Source organism: Eptesicus fuscus, chromosome 12, assembly GCF_027574615.1.
Source record: "Eptesicus fuscus isolate TK198812 chromosome 12, DD_ASM_mEF_20220401, whole genome shotgun sequence".
NCBI lineage: Eukaryota > Metazoa > Chordata > Mammalia > Chiroptera > Vespertilionidae > Eptesicus > Eptesicus fuscus.
Window position 1 is genome coordinate 61,162,432 of NC_072484.1, and position 13,585 is coordinate 61,176,016.

Genomic DNA, 13,585 nt, shown 5'->3' on the forward strand with positions numbered 1-13,585 from the left:
ACAAAGCATATTGCAAAATACAAAAGTAATGTACTTGGACTCTCATTTCCACTGGCCGCAGATCCAACCAGCAGACCAGAGTCACAGAGCGCCCAGTCTGCAGGAGGAAGACCTGCAGGGCCCTTGGGTGGGACTGCAATTTAGCACTAATAGGATGGAGCAGTGCTCCAGCCTCAATTTCTATTCATAATCATGACATGGATAAAACACTACTGGATGCCCACAGGAAATTGGTGGTGTCCCCCTAAGAGTGCCCACTGTGACCCACCTCACTCACAGATGCTACAAGATCCTAAGAAGACGTTCTGAAACAGAATCCCATGGCTGCAGGAAAAAACAGCTCTCGGCCTGAAGAAGATTATACCGAAGGGAAAAAAAAAGAAATTGAAAGCATTTTGAAGAAAAACTCAGATTAAATATGGGATTGGTTAAATCAATCTGAGAATATCTCTCCCCCGAAAACAACAACAACAACAACAACAACAACAACAACAACAACAACACCTTCATTTAAACCTCTGCACGCAGCCAAAGCACACCAGGCTCTCTCAACATGAGGAACACACATTATGGAGAAAGAGGGCATTTCTGCTTCAGACTCCATCAGTGCACGTTGCTCTATTTAACCTCATCCTTTGTGCTGAACTTTTGGAGGCTCTTACAATCAGCCTTAGTCTAAGCACATCTGTGGCAACGTTAAAAAAAACTGGAAACAGAAAAAAAAAAAATCTTTGCCAAATCCTTCAGAGATTACTGTATTTGCATACGGTTTAAAACTAAACTTTATCAATGCTTTTTTAAAAAATATATTTTATTGATTTTTTACAGAGAGGAAGGGAGAGGGATAGAGAGTTAGAAACATCAATCAGCTGCCTCCTGCACACCTCCCACTGGGGATGTGCCCGCAACCAAGGTACATGCCCTTGACCGGAATCGAACCTGGGACCTTTCAGTCCACAGGCTGACGCTCTATCCACTGAGCCAAACAGTTAGGGCTATCAGTGCTTTTTTATTAAATCAAAAAAAGGGTAATTTATTTAAAAATAAACACTTGTTCTTTCCCAGTGATACTTGGGGACCTTTCTGGCTAGTTTGGGTGATTACAGCTGGACCCAGTAGCAGCTACTGGAGCAACCATGTCTTTGGCTGTTACCATGCAAGACCTCGGAGCGCTTAGAAGGTCAAGAGACCAAAACAGAGCACAGCCACTCCTCTGGGACCTCGCTGGGCATTGCTTGGCAGAGGTGGGGCTTGGTGGGATGACAAATCTTCCCCCTGCTTTGCTGAAGGAAGCCAAGCTCTGTGTTGATTTACAGCTGTTAGTGACTATTTTTATTTGTCAATATTCTAAAAAATTATTGGGAAATCTGCATCATTAAAACATTATCTCTCAACTCAAAGATAAGGCAAGCAGTTTTCTTTGAAGTCGTCATTATTCCTTGCTGTATTTCAGTCTGGCTTTTTAATTTTATTATTGATGAGAGAGAGAGAGAGAGAGAGAGAGAGAGAGAGAGAGAGAGAGAGAGAGAGAGAGATCGGTTGCCTCCTGACTGGGAACCAAACCTGCCACCTTCTGGTGCACACACTCCAACCAATACAGCCATACCGGCCATGGCAGGTCAGCGGTTTTCTTTTGAGAAAAGTACAGCTTGATATTTTAACCTCTCTAGATTTCTGTCAGTATAAGGATAAACCGTTAGACGTTTGATACAAGCATCGCAAGTGTTGTGATTTAAATAGCTACATTTCTCAGAAGACTCCTATGTTTTTTGTAACCTCCTCTCCATTTTAACAGGCCTAATTAAAACAAATTTAGCCTGATGTGTCTTGGAAATTGAAATTCCACCAGTGCTGTGCATTAATGACTAGCTGGGCACTCATAGATATGCACTCAGTGTTTTTGCCAGGCCCTGGAGACCAGGCCGTGATCAGCAGGTGCCGACACCCATCTGGCAGACTGGCCCCAATGTCCCTTTTAGTTGGCTACTACCTGAGCCTTACCGGGAGTTCAACGCTGTGCCTACCAGCCTGTCCTGGAAGATCATTATGGCCCCAGATGCATGGGTCTTGGCAGATTTCGTATCTCAGAACTGAAATCTGGGTGAGCCCTTCTTGGCCCATTGCTTTTCCAGCCTTCCTGTCCGCATTGCTGGAGCACAGTCTGGTCCTCATTGCCACCCTTAACCTTGACCAGTCTCTGGGACCAATCAGAACGTAGGCAGGAAGCATCTGAACTTCTCTAACTCATCACCTGGATGTAGTGCTGAGTCTCTACTAGGGAATACAAGGTCTGACACCCTGAGGACCTCTCAAGCAAGCTTTTCTTCCCTTCTTCCCTCCTCTTTACACACACACACACACACACACACACACACACACACACACACACACACACGGTTGTTCCAGGATGTGCCAGCCTGTAGGGAATACAAGGTCTGACACCCTGAGGACCTCTCAAGCTTTTCTTCCCTTCTCCCCTCCTCTTTACACACACACACACACACACACACACACACACACACACACACACACACACACGGTTGTTCCAGGATGTGCCAGCCTGTTTAATAGCCCAGTCACGACCTCAGTCACACTGCTTTCCTCTGCCTGGAATGCATCATTTTTCAGCAAAAGTGGTTGGCTGATAGGATAGGGTTCTTGGATCACTCATGTTTCTTTGAACATTATTACCTTTTTTCTGTGTCCAAAGCAAGCTCCAGGTCCAGCGGAAAGCGTGGCCTGTCCGGGCTGCCCCGGCTTCCTCTGTCATACAAGTAATTCACTCACCTTGTACTCCTACTTTACATGCTATCATTAAGATCCTTCTACAACTTTTGTGAGGGAAGAACCATTACCATCAAACCTCGGTTCTCAAATGTCTCCCATCTCAAACAATTCGGTTCTTGACCAAATTGTTCAAGGGGGGAAAATGTCTCAGTCATTGAACAAAACTTCCGGTTCTTGACCTGACAGCCCTTTCATGCTGATGCATCAGCATGACAAAAAGCGTCTCTCAGTCCGTCCACTCCCGGAAGGGGGTCTGAAGGGTGAGAGAAGAGATTGGACAAAGGTCTTACACCTATGGATAAAGACAGTGGTGGGGGGTGAGGGCATGAGTGGGGTGGGGAATCAGGTGGAGGGGAAGTATGAGGGGAGGGGGGGAGAGGAACACCTGTAATAATCTGAACAATAAAGATTTATTTTTTTAAAATAAAAATAAATAAATAAATAAAAGCGTCTCTCAGGACACAAAGGAGAGAATGCGAGTTGATTTACCGCTAAACCTGTGCTATGAATATTTTTTGCTTTTGATGCTGGTGAAATGGATGATTAGCACAATTTTAAAACATAAAGAGGCCGTCAGGAGTGCTAATGTTGCTAAGGATGTGAAAGAAACGTTGATCACAGGCAAATGAAGAGGTTGAAAAACGGTTGTTGATTTAGATAAACGAAAAGCAGTTAGCCAGTGACAGCATTTCAGAGGCAGTGACATGCGAGAAAGCGAAGATGCCACAGACTGACCTCCTGAAAGACACCCGTGGACTGAGCGCTGAAAGCGATTCATTTGAGGCTAGTAGGGGATGGTTCAATAAATTTAATAAAACAAGTGTTTGTTTCTAGATTAAACAGTACATTAGACATGTACTGTATATAAGAAAGGTTAAAACGGAATCCATTGGGGGGGTCTGGAACAAACTAATCTAATTGACATTATTTCTGATGGGGAAAAAATGATTCACTTTTTTAACACATGCTTCTCGGACAGCCTTCTAGAACAAAATTAAGTTCGAGAACCGAGCTTCCACTGTATCCCCCTTCTACTGGTGAGGAGACTGAGCTCAGAAATGCTAAACTACTCACCCAAAAGCACCCTCCTGGGAAGTGAGGAAGCTAGCTTCTTGGATTTCAAAGCTCTTCATTACTATCTCCATGGCCCAATCTTAGACTCACTTCTTTTTTGTCCCTGTTGCCAGAGTTCATGTGTTGTTACATGATCAGTACCAAAATCTCTAGGTCTGCCGCCCTGCTTTGTCCCACAGCTCATCCTCCACGAACGGAAGGCTCCCTCTGACCCTGACTGAGCGAGCACCCACACCTAACTCTGTGTTGACACCGTTCCCTCTCACTGCCTGGCTGCCTGGCTGCCCAAACACAACCCGACCCCGCAGTGAGCATGCTCCCTTCTCGGGTAGGGTAGTAGACTTATGCAGGCCAGAATTTGGAAGCCTACTGCTGGCAGAAACTACATCTCTTGTTCCACACCCTTTGCCTACTGCCGTGGAACCTCATTTTCTCTCCACCAGCAGCTGGATCTGAGTCTCTGGTGTTCACTCCACCCAAGTGATCAAGTCCACCTACAAGTCCTGCCCCCTCCCCAGCCTTCTCCATTGGATCCCACTTCAACAAGCTGTATAGTTCTCCCCTGAGGCCCTGAGCAGGACAGCCTCAGCAGAACTAATTCCACAAGACTCTGACTTAAGCCTCTTATCTATGTTTATTTGTTCACTGGTGACATAACTTGGGTTTCCTCAGAAGCCAGCTTTGAGACAAAGATTTGAGGCCAAGAAGTTTATTTTGGGGGCGACCCAAGGAAATGTTGAGTGGGTTTCCCCTGTGAGTACCTAGGGTTCAGTGTCACTGAGGAACTATGGATGACAGCCCAGAACATACCTCTGAGTCAACCCACTGAAGTAAGGCAAGGAAGCTTGGGGATTTTTATTTTTTTTCTCCCATTCTCATGGTCATTGGCTAAGGGCTGCACCCTGCACTTTGGGCTGAAGCCCTCAAGTGGAGAGTTGTAGGTGTTTACAGTTGGTTGCTCTGGCATAAGCTGTTATGGCAAATACCTAGGAGTTATAGACAGAGCACAGATAGGATCTGATATAGTCAGTAAAAATAGCACTTAAAGCTGCTGTTTTAGTGATTCTGGAAAGCCTCTGGAGGAAGTATTCAGTCACAAAGAATATTGCCTAGCCCTAGCTGGTTTAGCTCAGTGGATAGAGCATCAGCCTGAGGACTGAAGGATCCTGGGTTCAATTCCGATCAGGGTCATATGCCTGGGTTGTGGGCTCGATCCCCAGTAGGGTGCGTGCAGGAGGCAGCCAACTGATGATTCTCTCCCATCATTGATGTTTCTGTCTTTCTCTCCCTCTCCCTCTCTGAAATATATATATATATAAATATATATATATATATATATATATATATATATATATACTAGTGACCCGGTGCACGAAATTCATGCATGGTGCAGGGTTCCCCCAGCCCAACCTGCCCCCTCTCACAGACTGGGAGCCCTCAGGAGATGTCCTACTGATGGCTGAGGCCCTCTCCTCATGGGGAGCGGGCCTCAGCCGCAGTCTGGCCACCCTCTGTGGGAGGTGACTGGGCTGATCAGAGGAAGGCACCAGCCCCATTACCCCACTGCTGCAGCCACTGCCAGCCACTGCAGCCGCCAAGGTGTTTTCATCAACATGGACTCTAGTCCCTTCACTGTGAAAAAAATGACAACTTTCTTTAGGCATTTTCAAGATGTGTCTTTCATAGGATGTGACTTCTTTCTTTCTTTCTTTCTTTCTTTCTTTCTTTCTTTCTTTTTTTTATCCTCACATGAGGATATTTTCCATTGATTTTCAGAGAGTGTGGAAGAGAGAGGGAAAGACAGAGAGAAACATCAATGTGAGAGGGACACTTTGACTGGTTGCCTCCTGCATGAGCCCTGACCTGGGCCCCAGCCAGGGAGGAGCCTGTAACCTAGGTACCTGCCCTTGATCAGAATCGAACCTGGACCCTGTGGTCAGCAGGCCAAGGCTATATCCACTGAGCCAAACCAGCTAGGGCAGGATATGACATTTCTTAGCCCTTCCAGCTGCAGACTGCAGACCTTCGTTTTTTCCTCCAGGAGTGTGGTGGAAAAACCCTAGATCACCTTCTTGGATTCTTATAACCCAAGTTACCAAGAACACTGCAAGTGATGGCGAACAGGAGCTTAGCCAATAAGCTGTCAGAAAAGGTGTTTACACTGGAATTGGTTTGGCTCAGTGGATAGACCGTGGGCCTGCAGACTGAAGAGTCCCAGGTTTGATTCCTGTTAAGGGCATGTACCTTGGTTGGAGGCACATCCCCAGTGGGGAGTGTGCAGGAGGCAGCTAATCGATGTTTCTCTCTCATTGATGTTTCCAACTGTCTATCCCTCTCCCCTCTTCTCTGTAAAAAAAAATCAATAAAATATATATATTTTTTAAAAATGGTGTTTCCTCTGCAGCTCATGCGGCACCTGCGTTGTATCCACTGGGCTAAAGGGGTGTCCCTGCCACCTGGTGGTGGCCACCGGGGTCTCCGCACACCCCAGAGACTGGCAGTCAGCCCCCTGTCATGGGTGCTGGAACCCCCGGGCTGCATGCAGCAGCAGCCGCCAGGGTCTCTGCATGCCCCAGAGGCCAGCAGCCAGGCCCCCCCATCATGGGCGCTGGGCTGGGGGTGTGGACCCGAACCACCGCTTGGCGCCTGAGCACATGCAAGCGGCTGGGGGCGGGGTGGGAACATCCCCATCTCCGAATGCCCCAGAGGCCAGCAGCCAGCCCCGTCGTGGGCACCGGGCTGGGGGGCATGCAGGGAGCCCTGGGTTGTACACATTAGTGGCCACCAGAGTCTCCGCATGCTCCAGAGGCCAGCAGCCAGCTCCTTGTCATGGGTGCCAGGCTGGGGGCATGGACCCGAACTGCCGCTTAGCACCAGAGCACATGCAAGCAGCTGGGGGCGGGGCGGGAACATCCCTGTCTCTGAATGCCCCGGAGGCCAGCAGCCAGCCCCATCGTGGGCGCCCGGCTGGGGGTGTGGACCCAAACCGCCACTTGGCGCCAGAGCATGCTCAAGCGGCTGGGGGTGGGGCGATGCGAGGATGTTCCTGCCCCACCCCCAGTCGCTTGGCTGCTACACCCATAGTCCCGGAATGGCCGGGGGTGTTCTGGCACCCCTGCCGCTCAGGGCCTAAGTGCAGGCCTACAGGCTAGGAGCGGCCTGAGTCCCAAGTATGTTCCTGGGACCCAGGCCACTCGGTGCCTGCGTATGCAAATTAACCACCATCTTTGTTGGGTTAATTTGCATACTTGCTCCTGATTGGCTGGTGGGCGTGGCTTATGGGCATAGCGGAGGTACGGTCTATTTGCATGTTTCTCTTTTATTATATAGGATATATATATGTATATATATATATACATACACACATATATGTGTGTGTGTGTGTGTGTGTGTGTGTATATATATATATATATATATATATATATATATATATATATAAAAGAATATTGCCGCCAAAACTGGTTTGGCTCAGTGGATAGAGCGTCGGTCTGCGGGCTGAAGGGTCCCAGGTTCGATTCCGGTCAAGGGCATGTACCTTGGTTGCGGGCACATCCCTGGTGGGGGGTGTGCAGGAGGCAGCTGGTCGGTGTCTCTCTCTCATCGATGTTTCTAGCTCTCTATCCCTCTCCCTTTCTCTCTGTGAAAAATCAATAAAATATATTTTTTTAAAAAGAATATTGCCTATGAAGTCTTCCAAAGTTTCTTATATTTGGCTTGTGAATTATACATCAGAGCCCATTAGGATTGCTGTAGAGCCCCCTCCCCATCTTCAGAACATGCACCAGAATTCTCATGTCTTTCAGGAAACTCCGAGGTCTTTGCTGTGGTTTTTGCTCTTTTATTAACTGTGAGAATATAGTTCATCATTCATATTTAGTGAGTCCTCTCCTCATTGAAAGGGATGAACTAGGGGCTCTAAAGAGCACTAATGAAATACTCTTCCTACTCTCAAAAAACATGTAGTCTAGTTGGGCAATTACAATATCTATTGTTATTCTTCTTTGATGGAAGAATACGGGGTAAGAACTAAAAGGGTGAGTTGCTTAAAGTAGAAAAACTAGATTTTCCAGCTCGAAAATCTATAAGAACAGAAATCAAGTTAGCTTGAGACTAGAATTGAAATGCCAGAATCACAGACTTGAGTCCCTTATTTAAACCTCTTCCAAGTTACTGAAGATGGCATGATTTTTCTTTTTAATTTTTTTTTAAAGTATGGACTCTCAGGGAGAGAGAGAGAGAGAGAGAGAGAGAGAGAGAGAGAGAGAGGAATGAGAAGATGTATATCAGTTATGAAACCAATGATTAATTTCTCTGTGTAAAAAAAACTTTCTTTCCTAACCAGCATTTCATCTGAAGTAATAATGACACATTCTCTTTTTTTAAATTAAATATTGAGGTGGCATTTAAATTAAATATGGAGATGGAGAGAGGAAGAAAGGGAGGTGGCATTGGTTAATAGGATCATATAGATTTCAAGTATATATTTCTATGATACATGATCTGTATATTGCATTATGTGTCCACCACCCAAAGTCAAATTCCATCACCAAATATTTGGCCTCCTTTACCACCCTCACCTTCCCAGGTGAAATGCTGGTTAGAAAGGAAAGTTTTTTTATACAGAGAAATTAATCATTGGTCTCAGAACTGATATACATCTTCTCATCTCCCTCCCTCCCTCCCTCCCTTCCTCCCCCTCGCTTTCTCCCTTTCTTCCTCTCTCCATCTCCAGCTCTATCATTTCCCTATTTCAAGGAAGAATATTCATGTCAGATATTTGTGAAGATCATAAATATTACTGGCCAGTTCAGTCGTCTTCTCTGTTTTGGGTGATTTAAATCATGCATAGTAATACTAGAATTTCTTAGCTGTTGACAGATGAGTAAAACTCAGATTGTGTACTTCATAAGAACTACAGGGGGGTTCCCAAGAGCTACAAATTCTGCAAAACAGATCCCTTAAGTAAATAATGGAAAATGATAGTTTATTTTAAGTCCTTTGAAAAGTTGAAAATGATGCAAATGGAAAGGACTCATCTGTTCTTAGTCAGCTTTTGACCTTTGACTATAATAACACAAGAAACACATGAGCTAGATAGAGCTAGGAAGCAGTGTTACTTCCCTCCTATCCAGAAGAACGAAATGAATCTTTCCATTGAGTTTTACAGAGGTATACTGGAGCGCTGTTACACGGAACACTTGACTTAATAATGTATTATTAAAGAAGAAGGCAGTTTTTAAGATCTTGGCAATCTTAGCAACTTGAAAACATCTGTTAAGTGAGTAAATTGGAACAGATCTTTTCTAGTTTTTTTTTCTCTCTAAAATGTTAATGCTGGGACTCATCAAATCAGACTATCTCAGAACCCATACAATGAATGAATCCTGTCCTTCTCCCTCCCTGATAACATAGCTGCTTCTTCGCTGATTTAAAAATTCTGCCACATGCCATCTTGACATTAACACACAACAGTTAACACACAGTAGTGTGTAAGTCCCTGCCAAAAGCATCTTGCTTCTATAAAAGACAACAAAGGCCCTAGCACCGACATGAAAAGCCCTTGTTACTATGCACTGAAATTACCTGGTAGGAAGTCGCCTCCAGAGGAATAGGGGAAATGTCTCCTCCAATCTTTTTTTATCAGAAGAGTCAGTTTAGGAGGTTATTTGCCACCTTGACCTTTTAGCTACTGACAATACTTATCTTCCACTTCTTACAGGTGAAAATGTATCTCTGAGAAATCCTATTTAAGGCAAATTCCTATGGAGCCTTCAAGTGGCAGCCCAACACAAACACCCCCAGTAAGACTGGCTCCTTCCTCTAAGTTTCAATTTCATCTGTATTATAATTGTTTCTCTGCAGTGTGTAAGATCTACCAAGAAGGTAGCAACCGAACTCAAGGGGTTCACCTCTTCAGTGCTTTATTCTAGAACAAGACGTGGTTGTTGCGGGTAGTTTTATTTACTTGGTGCAAGTAAAGGAGACAAGCCATTCATATCCAAAGCTCTGTTTCTCTGAAGGGAGGCTTAGTCATTGCTTAGATACACTATTTAGTCAATTACATGTTGATTTCTTCTTTGCAGTTGGCTACATTTATCCTATTGAGTTCCTGTTAAATTCATCCTGTTTACATCTAGTCTGCAAAATAATAAGCCACATTTTTAACATTTAGCAAGAATAACATCTATATATCCTATCTAATAAAAGAGTAATATGCAAATTGACCATCACTCCAACACACAAGATGGCTGCCCCCATGTGGACACAAGATGGCCACCACAAGACAGCCAGCAGGGGAGGGCAGTTGGGAGGGATCAGGCCAGCAGGGGAGAGCTGTTGTGGGCAATCAGGCCAGCAGGGGAGGACAGTTGGAGGGGACCCAGGCCTGCAGGGAAGGGCAGTTGGGGAGGACCAGGCCTACAGGGGAGGGCAGTTAGGGGTGACCAGGCCTGCAGGGGAGGGCAGTTAGGGGTGACCAGGCCCGCAGGGGATGGCAGTTAGGGGCAAACAGGCTGGCAGGGGAGCAATTAGGCATCAATCAGGCTGGCAGTGGAGTGGTTAGGGGCTGATCAGGCTGGCAGGCAGAAGTGGTTATGGGCAATCAGGAAGGCAGGCAAGCGAGCAGTTGGGAGCCAGCAGACCTGGATTGTGAGAGGGATATCTGACTGCCCGTTTAGGCTTGATCCTACCGGGATCAGGCCTAAACAGGCAGTCGGACATCCCTCGAGGAGTCCCAGATTGGAGAGGGTGCAGGCTGGGCTGAGGGACACCCCCCCTCCCGTGCACAAATTTCGTGCACCAGGCCTCTAGTCCTACCTAATAATAGACAAATATGCAAACTGACCATACCTTTGCTATGCCCGCGATTGGCCAGGAGGCGCCGGGGGGGCGGGACTCGGGGTGGCCGGGGTGGCTGATTGGGCTGGTGGGACGCTGAGCTCATGTCGCCAGCGGCGGCTTGAGCTCAGCGTTTGCGCCATGGCTGTGCTGCGGCACAGAAGGGGCCTCTGGGGCAGCGAGCTCACGTCCCACCGCAGACCATCAAAAGCGGGGGAGCTGGGTGCCTCTCCACTCAGGCACCAGGCCTTTCAGAAGCCTTCGCAGTGCCGGAGGCTTCTGAAAGGCCTGGTGCACCAGCGGACAGGCACCCAGCTCCCACGCTTTTGCTTTCGATCGCGGGGGAGCTGGGTGCCTGTCTACTCAGGCACCAGGCCTTTCAGAAGCCTCCGCCGCGCTGGAGGCTTCTGAAAGGCCTGGTGCACCAGCGATCAAAAGCAAAAGCGTGGGAGCTGGGTGCCTGTTTGCTCAGGCACCAGGCCTTTCAGAAGCCTCCGCCGCACCAGCGGACAGGCACACAGCTCCCCCATGATCGAAAGCGAAAGCGTGTAGGGGACCCTACACATGCATGATTCAATCATGCACTGGGCCTCTAGTATATATATAAAAGCCTAAGCAACCGTTATGATCGAATGACTGGAACAACTGGAATGACCAGTTGACCAGACACTATGATGCACACTGACCACCATGGGACAGACGCTCAATGCAGGAGCTGCCCCCTGGTGGTCAGTATGCTCCCACAGGGGGAGCGCCACTCAGCCAGAAGGTGGGCTAACAGCTGGCGAGCGTAGCTGCGGTGGTGGGAGCCTCTCAGATTCCGCGGTAGCACTACTGAGCAGCAGGTGCAGAGGGCCGGGATGAGTGTGAGCGGAGTGGCACTGGCTCCTCCCTGGCTGCCTGCCGCTTGGAGCACTGCTACATCCCTGATGGGTCCTGGATTGTGAGTGGGTGCAAGCCAGACTGAGGGAACCCCTCCCCCCTCCCCCGGGCACTGATTTGTGCACCGGGCCTCTAGTAAAACTATGAAGAGGGCATGTACTGTTACTAAACTGAAGCCCAGAAAGACTAACTTGACTAAAGTCACATAGCTAGAAAGTAGCAGAGATAGGATCCGAACCAGCAGTCTGATTCTAGAGCCTATTCTCTTAACTATCATGACAGGTATGCCAATGAGACAAAGAAATCAGCTGAAGGCACATTTGGGACATTTAAGGTAAGAATTATTTTTCTTCTTGGAAAGCTGTTATCTACTGAGTCACAGCTGAGTATGGTAGAGTAGAAAGATGGAAGGTACTCAATTTTTGAGGACATCCTTCAGCAACTGAATTATCTAGCCTTGGAACTGTTCTACCTCTGGAATTCTTTTCATGTGAGATAATGAATCCAATACTGTTTAATCTATTTTAGTTAGGTCTCCTGTTACTTGCAGCAAACAGCATTCTCATTGATACACATACATATAAGCATAAATTCAACCTGAGGCATACAACACATTTAGGGAGGCCAAATATTGGCACCATGTACAAACTTTTCATTCAGCCAACAAATATTGAATATCCTTAATATGCCAGGTACATTGCAAATTGTTGAACTGAACAGGTTGGGAAGGGCAGGTTTCTGCACCTATGGGGTTATAATTGTGTGGTAAATGTGGTAATGAAAGTGGAGGCAGGCATATTTAGGGAAGCAAGCATGAGGACTAATCTAGACTAGGAAGTTAGAGAAGACCCTAATATAATCTAACAAAAGCATACATACCAGATTCAAAGAATCCATGCCATATCAGTTAGTATCACCCACTTTTAGTGTGTATGTATTTAATTAGTGATATACTTTGGTTTTAGTTGTAGAAGAACTGTAAGTACAGTGTTGTGTGCATAACTGTGTTGGGTTTATATGTATTTAGGTAACTTCATAATAAAATAATTTAAATCAGCACTGAGGACCAGAATATTTTCCCATTTTAAAGGGAAATACTGCAGGCGATTTTGGAGAAGCAAACTAATATAAAAAACAAAACAAAGGAAAGGGAACCAGGGTGTTTGGTTTCTATTTCTAGCTCACTGGCTGGCAGCCCTCTGTGACTTGAATTCCATAATTTGTAAAATATGATTCATCAGGAGTTGCAATGGAATATTTTAGAGTGTTTAAATTAATGAGGAATAAATCCTAAAAACCCTTGCAATGCTGTGAAAGTTCCAGAAATTATTCATAATTATTTCTTTGTCATAGCAAATAAAATGGGCAAAATAAAGGGGTGGATACAGGACATGAAACACAAGAAAAGGAAGCAGAGGAGGGAAAAATCAGGAGGCAGTAAGTGGCTGGCAAACCCTCCACAGCAGGAAACAGGGCTGTGCATATTATAGCTGTTACTGAATAAGTACTTACTGGAACTTCCAGAGATGACCAAACATCAAGAAGGAAGTGATTTTTAAAAAAGTTTTATTATGGAAAATTTCTGACACGCACGAAAGTACCGAGAATAGTAATGAGAACTACCACGCAGCCTCCACAGTCAATCACTCATGCCCAATCCTGTTTCATTTGTATCTCCCGCCCCCCTTATCTGAAGCAAACTCCAGAAATCATATTATTTCACCCTTAAATAAGTCGGCAAGTATCTTTAAAGCAAAAGAATGGGAACTAAGGGACTTGGGGGGTGGGGGGGCGTCTATGCCTAGCTCACTCGGTGACAGCCCTCTGCATCTTCAATTCCATAATTTGTAAAATTATTTGTAGGGGTTGAAACAGAATTTTTTTTAAGTAACCACGGTTAAAAAAAAAAAAAAAGGAGGTGATTACATCCTAATAAGGCTCTCCCGAAGGGAATCTCACCCCATAAATCCAGGTCCCGGTTTCATTCCCCCAAGAGCCCAAGGCG